The sequence below is a fragment of the Microtus oregoni genome, unplaced genomic scaffold (assembly GCF_018167655.1).
Source record: "Microtus oregoni isolate MIOR12 unplaced genomic scaffold, Mior012 000013F_ref0000133, whole genome shotgun sequence".
In the NCBI taxonomy this organism is placed as follows: domain Eukaryota; kingdom Metazoa; phylum Chordata; class Mammalia; order Rodentia; family Cricetidae; genus Microtus; species Microtus oregoni.
Genome location: NW_024543072.1, coordinates 18,752,509 through 18,780,164, shown reverse-complemented (window position 1 = coordinate 18,780,164; position 27,656 = coordinate 18,752,509). Strand labels below are relative to the sequence as shown.

General features: G+C 39.7%; 1 protein-coding gene across 4 annotated transcripts in view; it reads left to right on the top strand.

Moving 5' to 3' along the window:
* Znf385d (zinc finger protein 385D) overlaps positions 1–27,656 on the top strand; it is a 910,681-nt gene that overhangs the window by 691,003 nt on the left and 192,022 nt on the right. The window lies entirely within an intron of this gene.

The window sequence follows — 27,656 nt, the reverse complement described above, 5'->3', positions numbered from 1 at the left end:
CCAAGGGCTTAAACTAATGTTACAAACTCAGTAAATGAATAAATTGAGGACATCAGTCTGAATCTGGTCACATTTAGTTAACTACTACCATCCCCTGTGACTTCTCCATTGTGCCTCATCTCCTTCCCAGTGTTGTTTTTCTGTATGATGCTTACCAAAACCTGCTTTTATGTCACATAATCATTTATTTGGCACCTATGAGTGGTTCCCATAGGTTCATGTACATGAATAATAGTCACCGTGAGTGGAACTCTTTGACGGGAGGAGAGGATTAGAAGAATTAGGAGGTGTGACCTTGTTGAAAGAAGTATGTCCCTGGAGTTGGACTTTGAGGTGTCAAAAGCCATGCCCGACCTAGTCTCTCTCCTTTCTCCCACCCCAACCCTTCAAATTCCAGATCAGGATGTAGCTTCCCGCTACTGCTGCAGCACCATGCAAACCACCATGCTTTTCTTATGATGACAACATATTAAACATAAAACCATAAAGCAAGTCGCTGAATAAATGCTTTCTCTCATGAATTTCCTTGGTCATGTTGTCACTTCACAACAAAGGAACAGTAACTAAAACAGAATCCATCTCTGAACGACTAGATAAAAGCTGCTTGAGGATACCCAGGCTCTAACTGCATCTCTGTTTTATTTCTCTCTTCATAAACTATATTAAAATCTCTGTGACACTAGGGGTTTTGTTTCAGTCCCATGGTAGTACTATATATAGAACAGTGTCTAGCACATGTTTGGCGTTCATTAGTACTGATCAAAGGAGGGTGTTCTCTATTTTAAATTCATAACTGGATGCCTGCACCTTGTCAATGGGCTCTTGCACGTATCCATTTATATACACTCTAAAGATAAGGATTACCTCAACAGCCCTGGGAGCCTAAAAGGAAGGTGTTTGTTTCCAAGACCAATAGGAGGTTCTAGTCATGAAAACACTACCCTATTATTTATAAAGAGCCCTTGTTTATTATATACCCAAGTTCTGACTTCAAGAAGCTGCCCCTTTGCTCTTAAATCCTGTATTAATTTTTAGAATATGTAGAAAAAGACAGGATCTCTTGACTAAATTTGGAGCATGGGGATCTTGGGTGAGGGCTGAAGGGGAGAGGGGAGAGGCAGGGAGGGGAGCAGAGAAAAAGGTAGAGCTCAATAAAAATCAATAAAAAATATGTCTGTAAATACAAAGGTTTGAAGAACTCTGAAGTCCTTCCAGTATACAGCTTTAACAGAGGAAAAACTGTGATTCAGATAGGCTTTATGTTTGCCAGGTCACTGTGGGCATTTTGAATAGAGCATGTAATCACAACACCTTTGATGGAGAGTGATTAATTGTTAGTATAAACAAGGAAGGCAAAATAAGCACTTTTGTGCTGATTACTGTCAAATTAAAATAGCATTTCCTCCAAAAACAAGATTTTACGTCTTCCTTTGCTTGACTTCAAATTCATCAAATCCTCATCTGCAGGGTCATGAGAGCAAAGAAGAGAAAGATGGCAGAAAGTGTGTGTGATGTGTAGTTTATCACATGGTATCCTTCAGGCTGTCTTATATTGTGTAACACTGACTTCTATCTAAGGTGCAGGAGAAAATGCTTGATCTACATTTGCAAGGAGGTGAGTAAGAAACCACATGTCATTCAGGTCAGCCTTTGGCCAGAACCAATGCAAAAGCATGTTGTTGCAAGACGCACTGATCTGTGTTATAGCCCACACCCCAAAGGTCTAGTGTCCATAGTGCAAATATTCCTTAGATCATTCTTGATTGAGACCAAAAGTTTCTTCCCTAAGATCTACATTTGAAACTTGATAGACTATTTGTATTTTTACCTCATCTTTATCAACCACTAAATATGTAGATTGATTAATAATTTCCTTTTTCGGTTCTTTTACAGTTCAGTTTTAAATGGAGGCATTCAGAGTACCTAATTTTCAGGTTATACTAAAGAAGTAAGTCCCTCATCCAGTGATTAAGTATTAGGTATTAGGGATGGCCAATATGATGGTGTTGACAGTAGGGGAAAGTTGAGTCACACCTTTCTGATAAACACAATGGTTAAACACCCTAATGTCCAAATAGCCTCATCAAAATTAACAAGGACATTTGAAAGGCTTTTTGCTGACCTCCTTATTTTGTAGATCAGCAACATGAGGCTCAGAAAGAGAATGACTTGCTTACCTGTACAAGTATGTCAGAGTCACTGCACTATGGGAGGTTTTTCCAAGTAGCAATTATAATTTTGGAAACACAGTCATTCTGAATACCTGTTCCATCATTGACCAGATAGATAATTACAGGGAAAATTTTTTATGATTTATAACTTCCCTTCCCCTGTGCCAAGTGGTTATGGGTAATAATATAACTCCCTTTGTGAGAAGATGAGAAAAAATAATGAGGGGCATTTTTTCATGGGTGTTTCCACAGAAAAATACAGTTCATGTGATGAATATTTAATAATACCCTTGAAGCAAAAATTGTAATGGGTCTCCTCACTGTTCCTTAGCAGATGCCAGGGAGACAATGTCAGGATATAATTCCATCAAACTAGCTCCTGGGTGAGTTGGCACAGTGTGTTTGATTTCACAACTCTTTTGCTTAATCCATGACTTGAAGGTTCAAAAGCTACAGGAGTTTGTGATACTATTAATTGCATCTTCAACTGTTATTTAGTAAATGATGGAAACCTACTGTATACAGAACTTAAAGGAGTAGACCAAAGGACTGGAAAGATGCCTCAGTGGTTAAGAGTCAGGATCATTCTTGCAGAAGCCCTAAGTGAGTTTTTCCACATCCACATTAGCGGATTAAAACAACCTTCAGCTCTCACTCTAGAAGATATGTCTCCCTCTTCTAGATCATTTGGGCAGCTACAGTCATGTGTGTATACCCTCACACAGATACAAACATATAGAAAAAAATGAAAAAAAAAATAAGTCTTTAAAAGAGCCACATGAATGGTGCCTATCTTTGGAGAAGTTTGAGGTCACCAATTTAGAAGGAAATCAGAGACCAAGCATGGTGGAATATATAATCTTAATATTTGAGAGGATAGGATAAATGGATCGATCCCAAACTTGAGACCAGCTTGGGCTCTATAGGGAAATCCTGTCTATAACTAAATAATCATTTCTCTTGAAACATTTGTGCTAGGGAGATGGAGGGAGGAAAACTTTGACAGAGAGGAAAATAAATGGGTGTAATTAAGCATCCAATGTGAGTGGCTTCCATTACTTGGCCATATGATCATTTTTCATGTTTTAATTCCTTTTTCTGCCCAAAATAAATAGGGAGCATGGGATACAGACATGTATATGCTTACTGTTCTACTTTTAAAGAAACTGCTTATTAACGAAACACTTATTCATAGACAAGTAAGTTTGGTGAAAGTCAGATGAAAATGATCAATAGACTTCAATAGTATACTGTGTGAGAGGGCCAACTTCTGGTGTGTGCCTGTGTTCTTTGTAATTTGAGGTAGATGGAGCCAAAGGAGGTTAGAAGATGAATTCCAGACTTGCCCTAGTTCCCTGTCCATAGCTATTAACTTAAGATGCACATTGTGCACATGTATGTTTGTATGTACACATAGGCATTGTGTATAGGCTGAAGGTTGACCTCAAATGTCTTTCTCCATTGCTTTGCACTTAATTTACTGAGGCAGGGTTTGTCATGAAACGCAGAGATTGTAGGTCCTGATAGGTCCAGGTAGCTATGTTGCTCCAAGGATCTTCTGTCTGTATCTCTCAAGTGCTAGGATTACATATTGCTCTTCCCACCCTGCTTTTATGTGGGTTCTGGGAATTTGACTCTATCCACCTCACTCTGACACACCTTAACTTTTAATAAGTATACAGAACAAACTGTATAACTGCCCCACATTGCATATCAATCTGGAACAATAGAACACAAGATTGATACTTTTGACACCCACACATATGGAATATCTGTTTATCCTAATATGCAGTGCTGGTTGCTAGGGGAATGTTCTTTCTAAAACACAAAGAAAACACAAAAGCAGTGACAACAAAATAAAAAACACCAAGGGCTGGAGAGATGGCTCATTTGCTTAAACACGTTTGCTGCTCCAGCAGAACACAGAGATGTAATGCCCAGCACCCACATGGTCGCTCACAATAGCCTGTAACTCCACTTTCAGAGAATCAACCATCTTCTGGCCTCACATATAAGAAGCAAACACATGGTGTACTTTCGGGTGAACACCCATACACTTAAAGTAAATGGATCTAAAAACCAATCAAAAGTGAGCTGACTAATACCGTCCCTAACAGACATGAGTAAGAAGGTTCATGGAATAGAATGGTGGAACTAGGTTGGATGTCTTATTCTTGAGAAGACATGTATGTGTTAATTTAGTAGGAACTCTAATACATAGTCAATGCTATGGGGACACAGCTTAGTCTCAGCCATCCACCATTATCCATCATCCGGAGGAGTCCACCATTGCTTACCTACAAAAAATGCCTGAGTCTTTGTAACAGTTTAATACACTTTTAAGTTTAGTAGTGGTGATGGTAGTGGTGGTGCGTGCATGTGGGTCAGAGGGCAGCTTGCAGGCATCAAATCTCCCCTTTCACTGAATGGGTCCATGAATTTAACTTAGGTCATAGGGCTTAGTAGCATGCTCCTTTACCTTCTGCCCCCGCCCCATGCAAGAGTTGAGATTCTATGGTTTCTTCTTAGATATAATGTTAGAAGCAGTGGCTGTCAGGAACTTACTATTGCCTGAAAAAAATCTCAGACCAGGCCAGTGCTGGCAGCTGTGTCTGGGATGGAATTTAGCAGCCACTGACGTGCTTATAAGCCTTTTGTAGAAAAGAGTAAAAAAAAAAATCAAAGCTTGGAGACATTAAGAGGTTATCTTCTTTTCTTCTTACATTTCTCCCTTTTATCTAGGTTGTTTATATAAACCATGGCATCTGAAACTCTGATAGCAACCCTTTCTAATTTGAGAAATTTTTATGAAACCTCTGGGGCATAAGTATATAGATTGGAGATATAAACCAAACATTTAAGAAATGTTTATTTCAACTTTTAAGCTTTCTAAATTCACGTGAATTTATTTATTTGTTTATTTATTTATTTAATGAGTGCTCGTGTGTGTGTGTGTGTGTGTGTGTGTGTGTCAGAGAACAACTTATTAGAATCAATTCTTTCCTTCCATTGTATAGGTCCTTGGGATCTAACTCTAAGTCAGTCTTGGTGGCAAAAGTTTTTAATCACTTATCCATCATTCCTGCCCAAAATATTTACTTTAGAACAATTCTTTTGTATACATATAATTTTACCATTTGTTCTTAAGAACACCAAATTTGCATACTAATAAGATGAAGGTTTGTAGACATATTTTTCTTTGGGCTGTCAACTCACAAAAAATGACTTGGAGACATGTTATTAATTATAAAAACTTAGCCTATAACTTAGGGCCTGTCCCAATAACTTTTATAACTTTTATAATCCATTTTTATTAATTTATGTTTTGCTTCATGGCTTTTACTCCTCTTCCATCTTGCACTTCCCGTATCCTCTCCATGGTCTCTGTCATCTTTACCATGCCTAGATTCCTCTCCTTTTATTCTCTCTCTCTTTATGCCCAGAAAACATTATTCCACAGCAGAGGTTCTACTCTATTTTCACATAAAAAATAAAATCACGGCTAAAACATTGTCACTGAAGAATATAGAACATCTTTGATAATTGTCAGAGTTGATCAGTATTTTTATTTTATTACTTTATTATTTTTATTTATGTGCATATGTGTGTGCCTTCCTGAGTTTACATGTACCACATGCATGAAGAGACCAGAATCTTCTGGTGATGACATGCAGACGTCATGTCCTCTGAAGCTAGAATTATAGATGTTGTACACTACCTGGCATGGGTGCTGGGTACTGAGCCCAGGTCCTCTGGCAAAGCAACAAATGCTTTAACTGTGAAGCCATTTCCAATTTATGAGCAATCTATAAAGATTATGGCACCACAGTTGAATAATTCCAGAGAGAGCAGCATCATAATCTGTGTTCATTGCCTTTCTTCTTACTGAATGATATTTTTCTGTTACTATATAAAAAATGAAAAATTTAGTGGAAAAGAGTTTATTATGGCTTTCAGTTACAGAGGGAAAGGATTCAGGTGAGTGGAGAGAGGTGGTAACACATAGGAAAGACCTGGTGACAGGTTCAGAAAGCAACATTGCACTGGTACTTAGAAAACAGATCAAGGGAAGTTGTACTGGGCTATAAGCCCTCACATCTTGCCCCAGTGACATTCTCCTGCTCACGATTTCTATCTATTAATGGTTCTATAACCTTCCAGCACCCCATTACCAGCTGGGGAACAAGTAGACAAATGTATGATACATGGGAGAGAAAGAATAACACGGATGTTCATGGTTTTGCTCAAAAGACCTGGGAGAAATTCAAGTGAAGTTGATCTGTATGATCAATCTGGCCCTGGCGTGTCTTAAGGTAGTTGATAAAATCATGGGAGCTCAGCATTTTGATCATCAGGATCTTTAACTCCCCAGGGCAATGTGCCTTTCCTTCCTCAACTTTAGTTTCCTCGCCTGTGAAATTCAAACCCTGACCTCGATATCACAGCAGAGCTGTGAAACTTACACGGAAACACAATGTGAGAAGTATCTGACCCGTGGTAAGACTTAAGTAAAATGGCAACTTGAAAACATCCAGAAGAATAGGACTCTGGAATGACAATGACAGATTGTCTCAACATATCTCAGCTAGAGTGACAGAGCAGTGGTCTGTGTTGGTCAAGGTTATGGGGCCTCCTTGAATGCTTGTGTGCAGCATGGAAACATGGGGCTGCACTGTGAAATGAGCTGAGTTTTAAACATCATCACAGTAGTGTCTGTGACACTGGACAATGCATAAGTAAAAACTGTATGCCTTTCTTGGGGACCAGTCACCCATTCAACCAAGTGTGCAAAATGCAAGTTTAACTCTATTTTCCACAGACTAAATTTTGGAGTAAGCCAAAGCTTATTCTCCCAATTTGGTTGAATAGCATTATTCTCTTGAGTGGCTCTTGTTGTCTAATGTGTGTTTGTTTCCATAGCTACTTGTGCAGGAATAGAAAGTTATTGCTGAGCTTCTTGTTTAAAAGAAGTGGACTCGGCAAAAATTTAGAGGGCAGTCTTGCTGCTGACAAATGAAAAGTGGTAACAAAACCGGATTAGAGATCATGATTAAATCTGGTTGTCAGTTAGATTGGCTTAACTAACACAAGCATAGTACTGGGTCATGTCTCGGACTATGTCTCTGTCATGTGATGTGACATTTCCAGGAAAGATTAACTAAGAGGACATAATCCACCATGGTAGGAAAGGTTTGCTATAATGAAATGAAGCAGCTGGTCAGACTGCATTTACAATCAGGAGACAGAGAAAGGAAGGAAGATGGTCATGTACAAAGTAACTTAAAAGCTCGCTCCCCATGATTCCCTCCGGTTAAACCCAACCTCAAGACCCAATTCAATCTACAGACCAAGTATGCAGATACATGCATCTATAAAATACAATTTACATTAAACTACCAATTCTTTAGTGATTTTACTTGGTTATTGGAATCAACCCTCAAGTGTTTTAAAAAATTGTAAACACTGCTTTGATCTAATGTGATATATTAGAACTAGCTTTCATTCTGGCATGCTATGGAATGTGTATAGAGGTCAGAGGACAGTTTGTGGATACTGTGTGTATTCTAGCGACTGAACTAAGGTCAGCAAACATCTTAACTAACTTAACCTTTAAACTTGTCAAATGTCACAAGCTAGAGTCATCTTTAGGAAAGGGACCTCCATTGGAGAAATATCTTCCTCAGACTGGCCTCTCACTTGTCTATGCTGCAGGGCATTTTTTTGCTTTGATTGGTGGTTGATGTAGAAGGTCTCAGTGCAGTATCCTGCCTGGGCAGGTGGTCCTTGACTGTAAGAGAAAATAAGCCGAGCAAGACATGCAGGGCAATCGAGTAAGCGACAGAGACTGCCTTGAATCCCTTCCCTGACTTTCCTTGATGATGGACTGGGATGTGGAAGTGTAAGCCAAATTAACCCTTCCCTCTCCAAGTTGTTTTTGCTCATGATGTTTAACCACAGCAAACCACAATAAGGCACTGGTGCTAAGGAAATATGATAAGCAAGCGATATGAAAATGTATTCTTTTTATGTATCTGTTGTGAAAAATAACTATGTGAATGGACTCTTATGGAACTAACTCTTTCTTTCCCTTCCAGACCTACCACAGTGGTTGGGTAAAGTAGGTACCGGTCATTCTAAAGCGGAAGAAATTTATTATCTCTGGTCTTTAACCAGCATAGCAGCTGCAGTAGACTCCAGCTGGAGGAAGAGCCCTTCACCTTCAGGGAGTCTGTTTGCCATGGGCCACTGATTTTCCCGGAATTGGCGTCATTGAGCCTGCCTGGGTGGAAGTGAATCTGGGCTTGGTAGATGAGCATTTCAAAATGTCGATAGTTTTTTATCCTGGGGAGTGACTGAAGCTTTCTCGATGAAATTATTAGGCAATTTCCCAGCTGCCTGGATTTCTACCAATCCGGTCCTTTCCTGTAGCCATTATAACGTCACAGGATACAATTCTTTCCCAGATTTCGGTTATTTTAAAAGAAACCTCCGTTTAATTTGATGTTAGCTGTCGGCTTGCTGTATATAGCTTTTATTATATTTAGGTATGACCCTTGTATCCCTAATCTCTCCAAGACTTTTAACATAAATGGATGTTGAATTTTGTCAAATGCTTTTTCAGCATCTAATGAAATGATCATATGGTTTTTTTCTTTCAGTTTATTTATATGCTGGATTACATTGATAGATTTTCGTATGTTGAACCAGCCCTGTGTGGACTGGAGAGGGAGGGGGAGAGGAGTGGGGGGAGGGGTAGAAGGGTGGGAGGAGGGGGAGAAGGGTGGGAGGAGGGGGAGGGAAATGGGAGGCTGGGAGGAGGTGGAAACTTGTTTTTTGTTTATGTTTTTTTTTCTTCTTTTCTTAATAAAAAAAATTATTAAAAAAAAAAAAAAAAAAAAAAAAAAGAAACCTAATCTTCTCTAATTCAGGTAATGCATAGTTTTTGTCATTTTAAAGTATCCGCCTGGCTGGAGATAGCACTGTTATTTTTACTTTGCAGTGTTCTTTTAAGGAAGGGTGGATTTCTTCTTTTAATGCTAGTATTTAGTATTGGACTTATAGTGTAGGTCACCCCAAAAGGAATCTTATGGAAAATTGCGTAAAGTGAAGCCGTGCTGTGATGATCCACGGCATGCTTATATGAAAGTCAGCATCTCTTAGCACATTTCCTTTACTTCCCTGAAGCTTAGCCATCTTCAGGCTTCAGGTGAAAAGGGAATCATTGGCCGAATTGAAGAGCTTGTGACATTTCCTTCATTAGCTGCCCCTTCAGTGACTGTGTGCTTCAATCGTTTATGTCTCCGAAGAAGCCAACTGCCGCATCATCTGGAAGTTTTCCTTTTGGTGATCTCTCCATCCTGGCATTTTTTTTTTTAAACCAGTTTCTATTTTCACTTGAAACCCATTGACAACATATTTCTGTGGTCAATTTTTCAAAGGTTTATTGCTCTATATTTGCCATGGCGAGTTTTAGTCAGTCCACAGTGGGGTTTCTGGCTTTAAGTCAGTATTACTGGGTCATGTGTTGCAATAAGGATTAAGACTTCTGGGTACTTATAGTTGTGAGTGTACTTGATAAAGCTCTAGGGTCACAGTGCTTAGTCTTGATCTTTTTTCCCTGAGTAGTGTCAATACTGTATAATATAAGTCTCATTAAGGGGCTAGAGATGGCTCAGCAGTTAAGTGCACTGGCTGCTCTTCCAGAAGACCCAGGTTCAACCCTCAGCACCCACATTGCCACTGAAAATCTTGACCCTAAACTGCCTGGGATCTAACAATCCCCTCTGTCTTCTGTTAGTTATAGGTACATGTGTCGCATATAGACACATATACAGTGCTAAAACACACACGCATATACAATTTGAAACTTTTAATGTTATTAAGGTACGTTATGATTTGTGTACTCTACTCGATGTAATCAGAACTCAAATAAATACATTCTAGGTTCTATAACTCGACAGGGCATATACTTGGCTTTCATTGCCTTAGGGATCTGTAGAACAACCCGGTGAGTATTGTGTTGTCTTTAAAGACAAGTGAGGAAACTATTCCCAAACCCACAATGGGAATAGCAGAGCTCCTTGTAAAAGATCTTGCAGCAGCCTTGCTGCAAACTCTGAGCAACTTGAGTGCCAGTGCTCCAAAAGGAAAGTTCCTGCCCGGAACTCCATGAAATACTAATTATATGCACCGAGAAAAAAAAATTATCTCAGCATCATTTTCAGTGACAAGCTGAGGAAAACAGACTAATCACATTTTTCCATTTGGGGACAAGCTTTTGAAATTGTGATTCCCCTTTGCCTATGCATGTTACTTGGAGCATCCACATAAATCATTTTGAGAGAACAAATAAATGAGGGAGTTTGCCAGCATAAATCTTAGTTAAAATGAGCCAAGGTAGAAAGGTATTAAGCCGTGATCAAATAAAATGAGGATTAAACAAACTACACCTTGTATTTTATATTAAAAAACTAATTAAATTTAAAAATGAGGCTCTTTGAGCTGTGTGGGTGGGCTCGCTTCCATGGACAGAACTGATTCAGCGATGTGAAGACTCCGTGTCTGTAATCTGAAGTTAAGAGGAGCATCTTAGTATCTCTGTGGGAACAAGAAAGGTCCAGTCCTGCCCCGTGCTTCAGATGGATGGAAATAGAGCATATATGATTCCTCTCTAGTAAGTCATACTGCTAACCTGGAACTTCAGGAAGGTCTCAGGCCACATCTCTTCATCAGCTTTTCCTTTGCTGTGAGGCTCTGTGTCTGTCCAGCTGAAAGGAAGACAGATCTGCACTTCTGGAAGGTGTGCAAACAAATGATCTGTTTCGACTCTATGCATTAACCCTTTGGGCCAAGGTATATTTGGGAAATTGCAAATTCGGGTTCAGTTCCTCTTGGCCTTATGTTCTTTGTAAAGCATTTTTCAAAGCCTTTGTTTATTCCCAATCACAACTGGCTCTGTCTGTGATAAGACCTATGATGACTTTATGCAATCAAATTATCAATATATATGCAATTGAAATAACTAGAAGCTTACTGGCGCATATAAAATTGCCCCTTTCATGGGCAACTTAATTTGCCTTCAGTTTTAATGCAGCAAGACACACATTTCTGGATAAGAAACTAAAAGCAAAATAAACAACAATAAAAATAGAAAAATCCAACCATGATTGAAATACAGAGGAAGAAAGACTTCAGAAACGGCTCAGAGGTTAAGGACACATACTGATCTTCCTGAGGACCTGAGTTCAATTCCCAACAACCACATCAGGTTGCTTACAACTGTCGATTGTTACACCTTATAACTCACAGCTCTGACTTCTGTAGGCACTTGTATTCATGTGCACATACTTCCTACATGCAAGAACATAATTAAAATAATAAAATTAAATCTTAAGGAATGAGTAAGACATACAGGGGAGGAACGTTACATCTTTCCTAGAATGCATGAGATCCGAAGACACAGAGACACAGGTGAAGTAAAAAGGACTGGAAAGGAGATTTCAAATTAACATGAGAGGAGTAGACATGGAATTAGTGAACAAACTAGAGAAGAGCGGCCCCTGTGTTTGAGCATCTCAGAAGGCAGCTCCTATCATTTATGTTTTGTTCTGAAGGTGAGGATCAGCCACTGGTCTCTATCTAGTTTTCCGGTTAAAGAGACATCGTGAAAGCAGAGAGGAAATATACTCAATGTGAAATATACTCAATGTGGTCATACTGGGAAAAGGAACTAATATTCGGTCCAGTTGCCCCAAATCTGTTTTGGGGTCCTAACGTGAATTTTAGATTTAAATAGCAGAATAATTGGTATGGGGGAGCATGAAGTATACAGAGTGAAGGAGCCCTGGTTATGTTGTGTTTGTTTTAATCCTTGTCTCAGTTCTGGCTTGAGACAGGAATCTGAAAGAGCTCCTATTCCCATCATCACATGAAGGGATGGACTTTGTTCTCAGATGATCATTTCGGCTCCTGGACGCACTCTTGTCTCCATAGATAGTTGCTGCCTTCTGAAGTGTGTAGAAGGGAGCTCTGTGTTAGGAAAATGAATAACCTAGGTGGCTTCACAAAGGAACACACAATGCGAGGCAATTCTTTTGCCAAAGGGGTTTACCAGAACCAAACCCACCTACCAACACACACTAGGGTCACCACGGCTGCCATCTTCTTTCCCTGATGTAGGTGGTAACTACTTCTCATCCTGTTGGTGGGAGATCAATGTCACAATCTGAATCAAAAGGAAAAGGAAGGTTCAGGAAATATGAAGCCTTGCTGGGCTTTGAAAAGCAATGACAACAGTTTCTCGCATCTGTAAGGGCAGGTGTACTGTTTCACAAATCCGAAGTGACTTCAAGTTAAGGACAATGACATCTCTCTGCCTGCAGGTTAGAGTGCCAGCTGTGCTTTAGTCAGGCACTTCCTAAATGATTAGCAAGCCTACAGTTAGGGGTTAGAAAATGACCCCCCCACACACATACACACACTGAAGGAAACAGATACAAATGAAGGCAGAAATGGCAGACTTTTCTTTGGCCTTTAGTTACTTTGTGGACCCAAACGAGAGTGAGGTATGGAAAGCTTTTTAGCAAAAGCAGCTTCCAAGCATCTGTTTCATTTCCAGAGAAGCTAATCTCTTGCGTTTTTACAGCTGGTCCACCTCTGTCCTTGAGTTACTGGCGGAAGTCAGCACATCCCTTGGGAAGGTCATCTTTAGCCGTGCCCATGTGCTGCAGCGTAGAATTAGCAGTGACACACACTTAAAGACACACAGAAACATGCATGCACAGACTTAAACATGCACAGGATGGTCTTTTAAGTGATGATGTGGCCAATCGTAGGTTTCTTCTTTTCTGTCACGCTCCGTAGCCACTGCTGTGGCCTGTCCTTAATGAAACTTAGGCTTTACTGCAGCCTCTACTAAGGTGTACTTTATTCTTTCCTCACCACAAACTATTCTTTACAGAAGAATGTTAATTAGTAACTGATAGATCTAAAGATTGCTGGCGACAGCCCATTAATTCCATTTACTTTAATAGGGCTGAGAAGCTAGCTTGCAGTACAGCTGTATTCGGACTAGATTATAAATGTAATTTTTTGCACCATTAACTTTCCTGATTAATCTTAGACAGCAAGTGCCTAATTATTGGGTGGGGGTAGGGGGGACCACCCAGGCTTTTGGGCAAGGAATCCAGCTGTAAAAGTGCTCCTATGGCCTTATTGTCATCCCTGGGGTAGGACAGATTTGTAGAGGGAGCTGCTCTCATCCCACTGTTTCCTGGCTAATCCCAGCTAGGTATTCATTCCTTCAGAATGTAAACACCATGTGTGCACAGGCACACAGCCCAGATGTGCAGACAGCCTTTTGCTCCCAGTGCTTCAGTCGTGAAGAGTGCATTTGCGACAGTGGCACGTTTCTCCAGGGGCTCAGAGACCCAGGTCTGTTCTGCCCTTTGAACTCTGGAAATGTGCTTGCTCCTGAGGGGTACTGGCTACCACTCTTCAGCAGCCACCCCTGTTCCTCAGATGGATGACTCAGGACTCAGCACACTGAGCCAAATGGCAGAATCGAGGAGCAGGTTAAAGGCATTCGGCTGTGGAGCCGGGTGGGCTGGGGTGGAAAACACTGTTCAGGGCTACCTGATGTTAAAATGACAGGCAGCTGTGTAAATGAAAAACAGGTCTGGCAGCAGGGTAGCCTGCCAGGGCGCTGCTGAAACCCCTGCTTTGCAAGAGACTAATCATTGGCTTGTTAGGAGAAAATGGCACTTCATTAGCATAACACAGACTGCTAAGGAAAATGGAAGAGGCTTGCCCTGATCTACTAACTGAGAAGAGCCACCAGGAGAGGATTCAGAAGAGGAGGGGGAAGAGTAAAAGGTCGTAGAATATGGCAGAAAGAGACCTCTTCCTCAGGAGTTGTGCTAATTCACTTCATCAGCATCGGGTTAGCCGAGCTTCCTGAACTACAGGTTTGGGAAAACTGACCTGTATTGTTTTCAAGCCTCACTTTCAGACTGCTCCTGTCTTGAGCCATAAACTTCTCCTTCCTCTATGTTTGGTAGAAATCTTAATTACTTATCAAACAACACATCCTACCATGGAAGCGGAGGCCATGTGTTGCTAACAGGCCCTTGTGTTTTCATAGTGCCATCCCCTGATGGGCTGTGATGACTGATAACACACTTAGATTCCATTGTTAATGCACAGTGAAGTGTGAGGCCTGTTGGAATCTATAAAGTGGGCACTAGAGACAGGAATATAGAGTAGCACGTTCCTTCTTTCTCTGACATAATGTGGACACAACACTGAGGGACAAGGACTCAAAGAGGACCTTTCCCTAGTCTCACAAAAAACTTAGGGCTAGAACACAACACAACGCTTCTGCCAATTTGACACCCTTTTCTCACATGCACGCATGTACACATACACACACGCACACAGGCACACACACACACACACACACACACACACACACTGATTTGACAATCCCATTCCTAGGGAATATGAATAATACCTAACCCTGCTCAGAACAACAACAAACCATAGGACAATTCTGCCAAAGGTCACCCTTGGGAAATAATGAGTTTACTGAATTGACTCATAGGGCATGATTGAGGAGATGAAGGCAGGAAGATGTGTGACCCCAAAGTAGCCATTTAAGAGTCTTTACTCAGCCTGGATGTTGATTTCCATATAGCAGTGTGGATGGAGCGGTTCCTTAGCCTACATACTCGCCACTCAGGAGACCCTGTGGTCACTCACAATTAGAGAAGAACTATGTAGAAAAGGCTGAGAGGATTGTCCGGATAGTCAGGCAATGGAAAAATTACCTTTGCATTCTGTCCTTCCCTCATGCCCACTCTTGTTGTGCTCTTCATAGAAGGCACAGTTGACCTGATGAAGATGATAAGTGTTTTGTTCAGAAATTAGGGCTATGAAATGAACACACACACACCACTCTTTTTTAAAGACAATTTTAACAGATAGAATCCTTGTGACACTATAAACAATAGTGAAGTAATCCAGCTGTTGTTGTTCTTAATTCCTGTTTGTCCTATGGGGGTAAAGACGGTTACGCGAGGAAAAGACACGGACACGCGGCGGTCCTACGTGGGTGCACTTTTAATGGAGGAGGGACAACAAACAGTTGGGGAGGGGCGTGCAAACACAGTAGGAAAGGCGGGAAGGAAAAAGGGAGAAGGGGGGAGAAAGGAGAAGAGAGAAGAAGAGAGAGAGAGGGGGCTCGTGGCGGCCCCTGCTTTTTAAAGGGGAATGCAAAAGCTTCTGGGAAATGTGTCCCCAGGGGAACGCTGGGAGTTGTAGTGTTGCAAGGGAACAACAGCTGTGTCTTCAGCACTGGTCCTACCAAACATTAGTATGGAAATGGGGGTTATGTGTGTATCTGGTGGGAGTATATTCATGTATGTACAAATGCCTGTTCCTATACATTCAATATATACAAAGTCTGTTGACCAAAAGTGTGTGAGTTATATTCCTGGCTTGAAAAGATTCTTTAAGAGTCACAGAACTCCTGGTCCTGTATTCTCTCCCTTCTATTTAGTTTCATGCAAATAAGAACATGGCAGGGCTAGACATTACCTCAACAGCATGAAGAAGTGACCAAGGTTATTCGTTACCGGGCCTACTTGCTGTGTTGATCTTAGGCAAGATTCTTAACTTCGGTCTACCTTGGGTTTCTGTGTCGGTAAAGCAAAGACATTCAAAGGACCTTTTCTTGGATTGCCCTGAAAATGATATGAACTAATTTATGGGCAGCCCTGGAAGCAGCCAGCCACAAGGGCATCCTGAAACATTGAGCTAACAGTAGCAAGTCTGTGATCTAGATCAGAGTGACCGCTGTCTCTCCCTCAAGGTCAAACAGCCAGTGCATCAGCAACTCTAATTCATCTGTTGCACCTGATGGTTTTCTTTGTGCACAGCACCCATTTTTATATCTCGGGTCTTGCCGGGAAAACAAAACAAAACAAAAAGACATCAGAATTTGGTGATTGTTCTGGCCACATAAGGATTCAGACACCTTGTTATTAATTTTAGCAAATGAAAACTTAAAAAGGAAACTTTGGATTCTTTAGTAGCAGAAGTCAGATGTCTCTATTACTTACCACACTAAGGTGGATAAATGTGGAAATTGTTACTGAAAGCACAGGTTCCAAGAGCACAGAGAACACTGCTAAAATCCAGACTCTTGCAATGACCAGAAACATCAAGTTTGTGTTTCAGGATATGTAGTCACGGCAAAACATTGTTTCAGGGAAGAGGAATTATAACTTGAGTATTTGCTACTGTGAAGCAGTCAAGTGGATGTCCTTAAAAGTCAACCAATGTTTACATCTCCTCTGCAGCGTATTGCCGGCCCTGCTTCAAAAAGACCTGGCAGTCATCCCCACATCATTCATCATAAGCATGCAATTAGGAAAATTGTTTTGCACTGTCCACTTAAACACCATCTCCTACTGTCAGTGAGCATTGCTCCCAGGACGCTCACTATTATGTAGAGGATGCTGATAACCCACAACTAAACACAGCTAGCAGTATAATAATCAGTGGGAGAAAGGACTGTTTTCAAGTTCCATCTTATGGTAGAACTCATAAGTTTTAAAGGTTAGAGAAAAAAACTGTTGTTTGCAAAACTATGAATTCCCTAGTTTGTAGAGGTCATCCTAGGAAGGAAAATGTGTTTGGCTGGGACTAGTTATTTAGCATAACAGAAGAAAGTTGCCCAGCCTCTAGAAACTCTGTTGCAAGGAAATTGATTTTCCGGTGGGAGGTCCGGAAGGGCATCTGGAACATCAATGGAGAGGCACCTCATTTAGCGCTATCAGGGAATCAGATGTCTGTATATTCCCAGCAGTAAAGAAGAATTAAGCTATTCCTTGCCCTTTTCCCATTACCCAGATTCCTTTGCAAAGAAATCTTGTGAGCTGGGGACATTGAATTCTTGCATCATCTGACCTCCTGCATTCTCATAAATAAAAATTGTCTTTGATTCAGATTAAGCAGCGCATCATCGTATTATCATGATCAGGTTGGCTTTTCTTTTTGAAGTCTTAATTTACTAATTTAGTTTTTAATTTTAAAGAAGAAGGCAGTCTTAAGGTGATTTTGTTTTAAGTATTTTAATCAATTTCAACTTATTTAAATAGAGCAAACTTGATGACTGATTACACGCCCCCCCACACACCATTTTCAATAAATTAATTCTATCTCTTAATTTTTCTATTCATGATTCTGATTAGCCTTTCAAAATTTGTCTGCTCTTGTCCTAGGTAAACAGTACTTGAGGCTGAGTGGGTAGCTTGTTATTCCTTCTCTTCTTTCTAGGAATAATAAAGTCATTTCAAAATTATTTTATCACCTCCAACATATTTTTTTCACTGTCTGTGCACAAATTATTTCCCAAATGAAAAGAGGCCTTATATGATGGACTGATTACCCTAAACTCATCCAAAGATCCTTTGTAAAATATTCCTATGGTATTTTGTTCGTTCCTGAAAATTTCATAGATGTATACCATGTATTTTGACCATGACTATGTCCCACTTCAACTATGGCAACCCTTCCTTATCTTCTTCACTTTCAAGACACCCCATCTCAGCTTCTGATATTTTTTTCCAATTAGTGCTACAGAGAAGGGCATGGTGTGGTGTAGTTCACCAGAGGGTGATTTGCCTATCAGAAACAACAGTCCCCAAGAAAACTGACTCTCCTTTCCATAGTAGCCTTCAACTGCCAATAGCTCCTTAGCTAGGGGTAGGAATTCCTGCATTCCTCGCTCATCTAGGCTGGGTTGTTGGGAGGTTTGATCTTTTGCAGGCAACCCTTAAGCTCAGATCTGCAGGGTCTCCCAAAAACCAACAAGGAGACCAACTCCCATCTGTAAAGCAAAGAGCCTTTATTCTTACACAAGTTCGTGAACTCGGACTCTCTGAGTGCCCAGTCTATTGGCGTGATGAATCTCAGAGCCCTGAGCACAGTTGGGATGTGGTTTTTATAATAGCAGAGGCATTTTTAAGGTTCAGGAACCCTGATTAGCTCCTCTGAGTGGTCTGTTTCTGGGTAGAGCATGGGTGGTATCAGTTTGTGGTCTTTCTTGGAACCATGTATTGTCTTAGGGTAAACTGAGTCTCAGGCCTGCCTTCCTGTTGGTCTATAGGGCCTGTCTTGAGATGTATGTACCAAGTTGCCCTGGGTCCTACAGTAATCATTCTTATCATTTATAAAGACACTTGAGCTACCTGAGGCAAATCTTACGAGGGGTGGCGGTGGGTCACCCAAGGCCTCAGAGGGCCCCGTGTTAGGTGTCCTGAGGCCTCTGTGGGAGACAGACAGATAACCCATACAGAAAGAGTTTTGGTATAGAGTTTATTTAGTAGGTTATGGAGGGGAAAGGAAAGGGGGAGAAGCAGGAAGAAGAGAGAGATGCAGGGGAGATGCAGAAGAGAGAGGTTAGAGAGGTAGGAAATAGTTACCTCTTTAAAAGAGTGACAGGAAGAGCAAGATCAGGCTGGAGAGGAGGTGGGAGATCCACTTGCCTTCAGTGGAAGGTGTATGTGGGGAGGTTGGGAGAGGGTGGCGCTTGTCTCTAAAAGGGACAGGGTACTCAAGTGATAGAGCAGGCCAGCAGATTATAACAACCGTAGCTTCTCTCAATTCATGAAAGGTTTTTAAATCTAAACAAATTAATTAATTAATTAATTAAGGCTGATAAAAAGACAGTTGACAAAATAAGTGTTTTTTTAAGTTTTTAAAAAATGAACAAAAGAAACGACTAGGGCAAGATCAAGAATGCTGGAGTGGAAAGTAAACAGATAAATGAAGCAAAGTCTTGTTTGATCCTCTGCCTTCCTGCTGTGATCCTCTTGCGCTCCATTCCAACAAGAAGAGGTGGCATTTTGAATACAGAACTGTGGTAAGGAAGCTCACCAGTTCACACAGATGTGTTCTGTTTGCCATAAGATCATCATCGTAGCTGATGTATACATTTCCATCATCGTGGCAGAGATGTACATTTCCCAGCTTCCCTCAGAATGTTGCCTCCTGTCTCAGAAACAACTAAGAAGCCTGAATGAGCAGTGGAACACAGACTTTAGTGGTATAAATTTGTAATCTAAGTACTTGAGAGGATGAGGGAGAAAGTTTTCCATGAATTCAAGGTCAGACAGGGCTATAAACAAAATACTGCCTCAAAAATATTATATTGCAAGTGTATCTCATATTCCTCTATGATATACTTTTCCCCACACTACCATATTCAATTGGATCCATAACATATCTGTTAAGGACTGAAGTATATTCTTCCAAAATTCCCATATTGACAATACTCAGGAATTTAGAATATACTTAGAGACAATTCCTCTACAGAAAACAAAAGCAAAAACAAAAACCAACAACAAAAAAACTAAAATGAAGTTGTTATGGTGGTTCTTCCTTCAGCCTGCCTAAAGTCCTTCTAGGAAGACATCACAACACAGGTGCTTGTGTAGGGGAAGATGGGTGAGGAGGTGATAGAGTAGCGTTCTTAGAGGGAATCTCTGTTCATACTTTCACCATGGGCCGGGCTTTGGAAAGCAATACTTTGATCCTTGATTGAGGCAACCTGAGGCATGGGGCATGTTCCCTAAAGTGTATTCCCAAAGAACAGAGCAGAGACCAGAAGAAAGGATATGTGTGATTTAAATCCAACAGACAAAACTAAGACACATGTAGAAGGTTAAAGTGAACACCTTAAAAGAACAAGAAAAAAGTATCTGGTGTCTTGGTGAGTTGAAGTGGGCTGAAAATTACAGTTACAGTCATGATGAGATTTGGGATATCATGAAACTTGGGTGCAAAATCTATATTTGTCCTCATCTGTCCAACCAGCCAAGAAATATTTATCAACATGTCAATGGTATTAGTGTTTTGACTTTGTAGTCAAGCAGAGTGTTTTCTGAGTGGCTCAAACTTGGTGCTTTTGAGATGGGAGTTTAGCTAAACACATCCATGACTCCACTTCAGGGCAGAAAGGAATAACTAGTTGTATTTATTGTTACCAACTTGCCATTTAGCTGCCATTTAGCCTTCTTGCCAATCCCCACTGAGTTACATCTTGGAGTTCCTAGTTGCAAGACCTGACCTCCTGCCTTCATTTTTACCTCAGCAAAGACGAGCAGTTTGTGGGTTGCCTGCAGGAAGATCAGCATTTGCAATATTCAACTGCTACTTAGAGAATCCACCCCCTCTGAGTTTCTCAAGTGAGTGCTAGTACAGTTCATCTTGGCTGTCAATTTGACAGGATCCTGTGTCACCTAGGAGACAAGCCTTCAGGTGCAGCTGAGAGATTATGTAGCCTCTTGGCATGACTCTGAAGGGTTATGTTGATTAGGTTAACTGAGGTGGAGAAGTCCTAGCCTAAAATGGGCAGCCCTTTTGAACTGGGGTCCTAGATGGTGTAAAAAGAGAAATTGAGCTGAGCACTGACCTTTATCATTTTCTGCAACTTGCTTGTAAATATCATGTGACCAGGGCTTCCGTTCCCACGGCTTTGACTCCTTTGCCACAATAGGATACACCTTGCACATTAAGCTGAAATCAACCCTTCCTACCTTAAATGACTTTTGTCAGAACGTCTTCTTCTTCTATCAGGAAGAGAAATTAAGATGATTTCCATCTGCCATAGGAATGTTGATAAGGCAGTTCTCGCAACGCAGTGTAGTGAGTGGCCTTGGAAAGTACAAGGTAAAAACTTTAGAACTGTGGGTGTCAGAGTCCCTGGTTGATCATGAGAGCCTTATACTAGACCCAAGCCACTGTTTTCTTACGCATAGTAACTCATATGCTTAGGACTTCACACCAATACCTCATTGCTGTTGTAATTTGTTTATTACATCCCTGGGCATTGGTTCTGGCTATAGACACCCAAACATGTAGGGAAGAATTGTTGAGTGATGTGGGATGTCCTTCTACATGCTGTGAATATGTCTTATTATCATTGGTTTATAAAGAAGCATATTTGGCCAATAGCCAGGAAGAATAGAGCCAGATGGAAAATCCAAGCAGGAAGACAGGGAGAAAGAAGGCAGTCAGGCAGTTGCTGGGAGGCAAGATGTGAGATAATACTACAGCCACATAGCAATACACAGATTAATAGAAATGGGTTCATTTGAAATGTGAGTGCTAGTTAGTTATAAGCATGAGACATGGCCAAACAGTTTGTAATTAATATTAAGCCTCAGAGTGGATATCTGGGAACTGGCAGGCAGGAGACAAACCTCCAGTTACACTTGAGTGATAGAGAATCTTGCTAATGGGGAGTTAAATTGAGGATATACTCAATTTGAGTTAAACAGCCTGTATTTGTTTTGGTTCAAGGTACTTTTTGTTTGTTTGTTTGTTTTGGGATTTTTTTTGTTTGTTTGTTTGTATTTGAGACATATTTGTGTGTGTGTGTGTGTGTGTAACAGCTCTGGCCATCCTGGAACTTGCTTTTCGTATTAGGCAGGCCTCAAACTCACAAAGATCAACCGACCAGAACCTCTGAGTGCTGGGATTAAATGAAAGGCCCGCACCACTATGCCTGCCTTCTAGGCACTTTCTTATATAGTAAAGTTGATGCCACCATCATATAAAAACCATTTCCCATTCACTTTTAATCTCTCCATGTAATCTGACAGAAAGCTCCAGGTGACAGGTCAGATCTCAGTGGAAGCTTGCCCAGGAGAGCCTGCAGCAAAGGTTTAGTGTAAGTGGCAGAGAAGAGATGAAATGTCAGAAATAAACTGGTATATGAAAAATATCCACAAGTCTCTAAACCTAGCATTTAAAAAAATAAGTCAGTCAACAATAGCAAATGAAAGACTGATTTTTGTCTCTCGATCTTCTTCATTGAAATTTGTATAAAATCACTGTTGTCATATGGAGAGGCAAATAAAGACTGTGCAGCCCATGAACATGCAGGGAAAAGGCATAATTAACATGAGTTAATAAAAATACGCAATTTTTCCTCATTTCTGTGTTTATGCTATGTGGTATTTTTGGTTTTGTAGGTCTGTTTTCCTTTTGTTGCAGAAGTTGGTTATATGCTTCTTTCTCATAAATATTCTCTTTCCAATGCAATTTTCTGTATATTTTAAGGAGAATACTCCCTACAATTGTATACATTTTAACCGCAGAGTATATATGAACAACTCTCTGACCAGTGTGTCAGGGAGCACAATAATTCTTAGCTGCTTCCTGAAAAGTCTCCTAGATATGCACACAGTTGTACTCCTTTCAGTTCTAGTCTGATCTCTTGGGTCAATGCCTCTTACCCCTTGGGTCAATCTTCTCAAGCTGACTCAGCTTGATTCAGGAGTGCACTCCTAGGCAGAGTGTGCAGTAGTCTCAAAAAGAGGGAAGGCACGATCACTAGATGAAACTATGGTATCTAGAATTTATCTGCAAGCTTTCCAGCAAGTGCACAGGACTTCAATATTTACTGTTCTAGATAGCATTCTCTATTAAGGAGTCATTTGACTCACTAATAGATGATTATGAACCATGAACTGACTCTAAATTCCTGAGTGCTTTTTCTTGGTCTAATAATAATAATAATAATAATAATAATAATAATAATGATGCTGGGATCAAAGGAACAGAGATTGAAATCTGAAAACAATTAGTGGTAGTTTTGTCTAGAGTCAACTCTCCTTATTTAGTTCAGTTGGCTAGAGCTGTGTGCTAATGAGACAGAAGTGCTGGGAGAATCCCCATGTGTACCAGCAGGGTTATCGCTGTCCAGAAAAATAGAATCTGCTTTTTCTAACCCTAAATGCACACTTGCTTTCAGAAGATGGCAGAGCAGGTGGAGCTATTTAACTCAGATCTAATAACATAGCTGAACAAATGATTCCAGCTTAACTCCCTGGAGAAGAAGGTGGATAGTCATTTATATGTATGAATGACAGCCTATTTCCAAATTGGGAGTCTCTGGTTATACCTCAAGGTTGTCTGACTTATCACTGGCAAGATGCTTAGGATACTTTCCACCCATCTCAGCAGACTCATTGTCTCAGCAGCTTCCCATGAGAATGAATGAAACTTCCTTGAAGTATAAATGTTGACATTAATCACTGTGGCAGGCTCGACTCTTGTTTCACAACTGTATCTGCAACTATTTTTGTTTGTAAATGGAGTTTTGATTCTTTTACATAAGATCACAAATGAAGTTTTATCTGGAGAATGAGACGTGGGAACGTTGCCATGGAGATGGCTAGGTCAACAAGGACAACAAGTAACACAACTTGACATAGTCTTTGCTCTTCCTGTGTGTCAGGGATTTGTGATTTATGATAACTTCTCTGTATAGCTTAATTGAATTTATTTTCAAGAGTGCCTTTTTGCACTTTTCATATTTTACTGCAAAGGAAGAAAATGCAGAATATGTAAAATTAATGTTGCTGCCATACAGACATAAAGTCTTGAACCCTGGAAACCTAAATGTAGAGCCCGCAGCTTTACCCACTGTCTGAGAAATGTACAGCATTGGTCATATGATATTACATTAAGTGTATGATTTAATAATCAGCAAAGTCTAAAATTAATGGTCTTAATGGAAGTACTGAGAGAGGCATGTAATTATTATCTGAAAACATTTTCTATTTTTTCATCATAGTTATTTGACTATAGATAGTATTATTCAAACATGTTTATGTGAATTAAAGAGACCACTTAAGGGAGAAAAAAATGGGTGTCTCATGTAAAACAGAGGCAGAAGTGATAAATTATTTCTTAGATGAAGATCAAAAAGCAGTTCCATCCAAGCCTGGGCTATTTCCCTTCTGGAACTCAATGGTATCTCCTCTCTGCCTCTCTGGGAATCTGAATCAGTTCTGTCCCTGTAGCTAGCTGTCACTCATCTGACCAAAATGTTTGTGACCTAGACACTTAAGATATAGCTCCATTCAATTACCAAAAGAACCTAAGCTGGTCTCTCTGAGACACAAATCTACATTTTCATGAATGAGTGTCACTCCTAAATGACTCTAGGATGGGAGGGTGTCCTAGGTAGGCTTTTAATAGCTGTGATGAAACACCATGACCAACACAACTTGGGGAGGAAAGGGCTTATTTGGCTTACACATCCACACCATTGTTCATCACTGAAAGAATTTAGGGCAGTAACCTGGAGACAGATGATTCAGAAGTCATGAAGACATGCTGCTTACTGGCTTCTTCCTCATGGCTTACTCATGGCTTACTTTTCTATAGTACCTAGGACTAACAACACAGGGATAGGCAATGCACAATAGCCTAGGTCCTCCTGCATCAATTACTATAACGAGTTTTTATCTGTCTTACCAGACAGATTCCAAATAATGAAATGGAGAGTTCTTATTAATTATGAAAGCTCTACTTATAGTTTAGGCTTGTTCCTAACTAGCTTATAACTAACTCTTATTAACCCATTTATATTAATCTACATTCTATTACATGGCTTTCCTCTCTTCCATCTTGTACCTTCTGTTTCTTCTCCATGATTGGCTGGCAACTCTGTCTTTATTTTTCTTAGGGTACTTACTGTCCCAGAAATTCCTGCCTATTCTCTTCTTGCCTTGCTATTGGCCATTCAGATTATTAAATCAATCATAGTGGCACATCTTCATACAGTGTACAAATATTCCAAAATATTTCCCCAATTTTGTCTAAATAAAAAGAAAAAGGTTTAACTTGAATACAATAAAATTAAATAAAGTAAGAACAATTATCAAATAATAATTATATTCACAATTTCCAGTTCATTTGTATTTGAAAAATTTGAAGAGATTATTCTGTTCTCTTTCTTATGTTGATCAGTCCAAAGTTTTAGACCTAATTTCCTTTTCATCTGAACTTGTATTACCAACCCAAAAATACCTCAAAGCATTTTCTTAGACAAACAATTTAAGCTTTTATGTCACCCAACCTTATACACTTTATATTTCTTTTGTGAATTTTATTTTTAAATGGTAATAAGGAAAATTTTAACTATAACTATCTCATCTTCAACTCCATCAGAGACCCAAGAAGTATATAATATTACCTGAATAGAAGAGCAAAAAGCAAATTTCAAAACTATAGAAATGACAGAGACAGCTGTCTGTCTGCATAGTCACTAAAGTCTCCTTTGAAGTGTTGGGACATCTTCAGCCTATGAGCCTAGAATATCTGACAGGTTTTACTATGAAGTAGGAATTAGGAAGGACTGCCTGTCTTGTCTTGGCAAAGTTCAACAGTTGTCTTTTTTTATGTAATGCTTGTCTAATTAGGACAGCATTTTGTTATAAGTCAAGGCAAGGGCAATTTTTTGCCCAGTTGCTAACTTTGCCAAAAAGAAAGCAAACTCCACATGGAGGTTCTTCAGTGCTCATCATCCTCTTTTGAAGTAAATTGGCACTACCAGAATCGGACATGTTTCACTGTCATGAAAAGTCTTATGTTACTTAAACATTTTAAATATCAAATTTTGTAGATCTTTGTAGCGTTTGAAGGCCATCAATTTATTTAAAACATGTTTCTGTTTAACCTTGAAAACATACCTAAAATAACTATAAATTTGATTGTTATAGATACCTACTAACCTGTATTTATTATCTTAAATAGCATTTAAGAACTAAAACATTAAATTATTTTTAAATGAGATACATAGGTACAATATCTTAAACAAGAGTAGAAACATATATAGTTAAAACAAAGACAACCTTAAATTTCTATCAATAAATAAAGGTTTATAGCAATGTCAAGTATTTGAAACCAGTGGTTGTTTAAAATCTACTCTTTTATCTCATCATTTTTATACTATATCCCCCTTTCTTTTCTTCAGAAAAAAAGATCCCTGAATCTAATCTCACTTGTTAAGCTTTTTTTCTGACCATTACCAATAACAACTTGTTACAAACCTCACTAAATCATGACAAACATCTATAACCCACCAAATGACCAAAAGCTACTTTTTGGAAATGTAGGTGACATATTTCCTAATTGCTTGCTGTTTACTGTGGGCAATGGTATTTTTAGGATACCCTAAGAAAATTGGGATAATGGTCATGTCCTGGGAAAGCTAGCTGTATGTTGTTGTTGTTGTTATTCAGTTTCTGTAGGATGATGGGAAAGTTTAGAGCTTATCTGAAGTCCTTGCTGGATAGTTTGTGAGGATTGGCCATCTCAGCTGTTAGTTATGAAGTTGTTCTTGATATAGAATTTTAAGAAACTACAACAGAAGCATTTTGAATGGCTGGATCACCTCAGATATTTGACTTTTTTGCTGTCTGGTCCTTTTGTTCTAAAAACACACAAACTTTTAAAGGTAATATATCTACATTAACACAAATATGGAATGGATGATATGTATAAGTTATCTAAAGATAATTTTTTTTATGTTTGAGCAAGTAAAAGGCTGCTGTCAACTTTATAAGTTCATTTGTACTGTATAGCCAAACTTTATCCATACCATATGAAAGAATAGCATGTAATAATAAGTCATGAGTAGTCTGAGGGCAACAAGATATATCATGTCTCATTCAGGCTCAGAGCTCCTTTCACTTTGAGGAATCAGTATCCACATCTCTATTCCATAGTCTGTCCTGATTTCCTCCCTCATGTCTGTAGTCAAGACCGTCAGGACATTTCTCCTAGTCAAGGTCAAATCTGATCTTTATTAATTTTGAAAGAATCCATTGCTTTTAATTTCCCATGGGAACAAAAGCACAGCTTCTCTCCCAATGGAACATAGTGTCTGACTTTTGTTGAAGATAGAGTGGTGGGGCTACGTTCCTGGCACCTGGCCACCCACACGGCTAGCTTTATACCCGAAATAATTACACAGAAACTGAATTCTTTTAAACACTGCCTGGCCCATTAGTTTCAGCCTCTTATTGGCTAGCTCTTACATATTGATCTAACCCATTTCTAATATCCCTGTAACACTACGAGGTGTCTTACCAGGGAAGATCTTAACCTGCGTCTGTGTCCGATGGGAGAATCATGGCGACTGCCTGACTCGGCTTCTTTCTCCCAGCATTCTGTTCTGTCTACTCCGTCTACCTTATTTTCTGTCCTATCGGGCCAAGCAGTTTTATTAGTTAACCAATAAAAGCAACAGATAAGATACAAGACCCTCCTCCATCAGACTTTCACTCTGAAGCCAAGACATTTTAAAAATATACAGGTTCATTTAACTTAGTAGTTTACATAATCCAGTGTCTCTCAGTAGCTATTGTTTTTTGCTCATTAGAATTTACAAACTTCAAAGTCAACAAAGCATCATACAGGATCCAGATATCCTGTGTATTTTTATCTTTATGTGGATAATTTTTAAAGTGTCACTTCACTCTTTCTTTAAAGACTTTATTTTTTCTTCATTTTTCAAAAAGGAAAACAAGCTATCTTTTTTCATTTTACATAACAAACCCAGATCCCACTCCTTCCTCTCCTCCCATTTCCTCCACCTAACCCCCTACCCCACCCTCATAC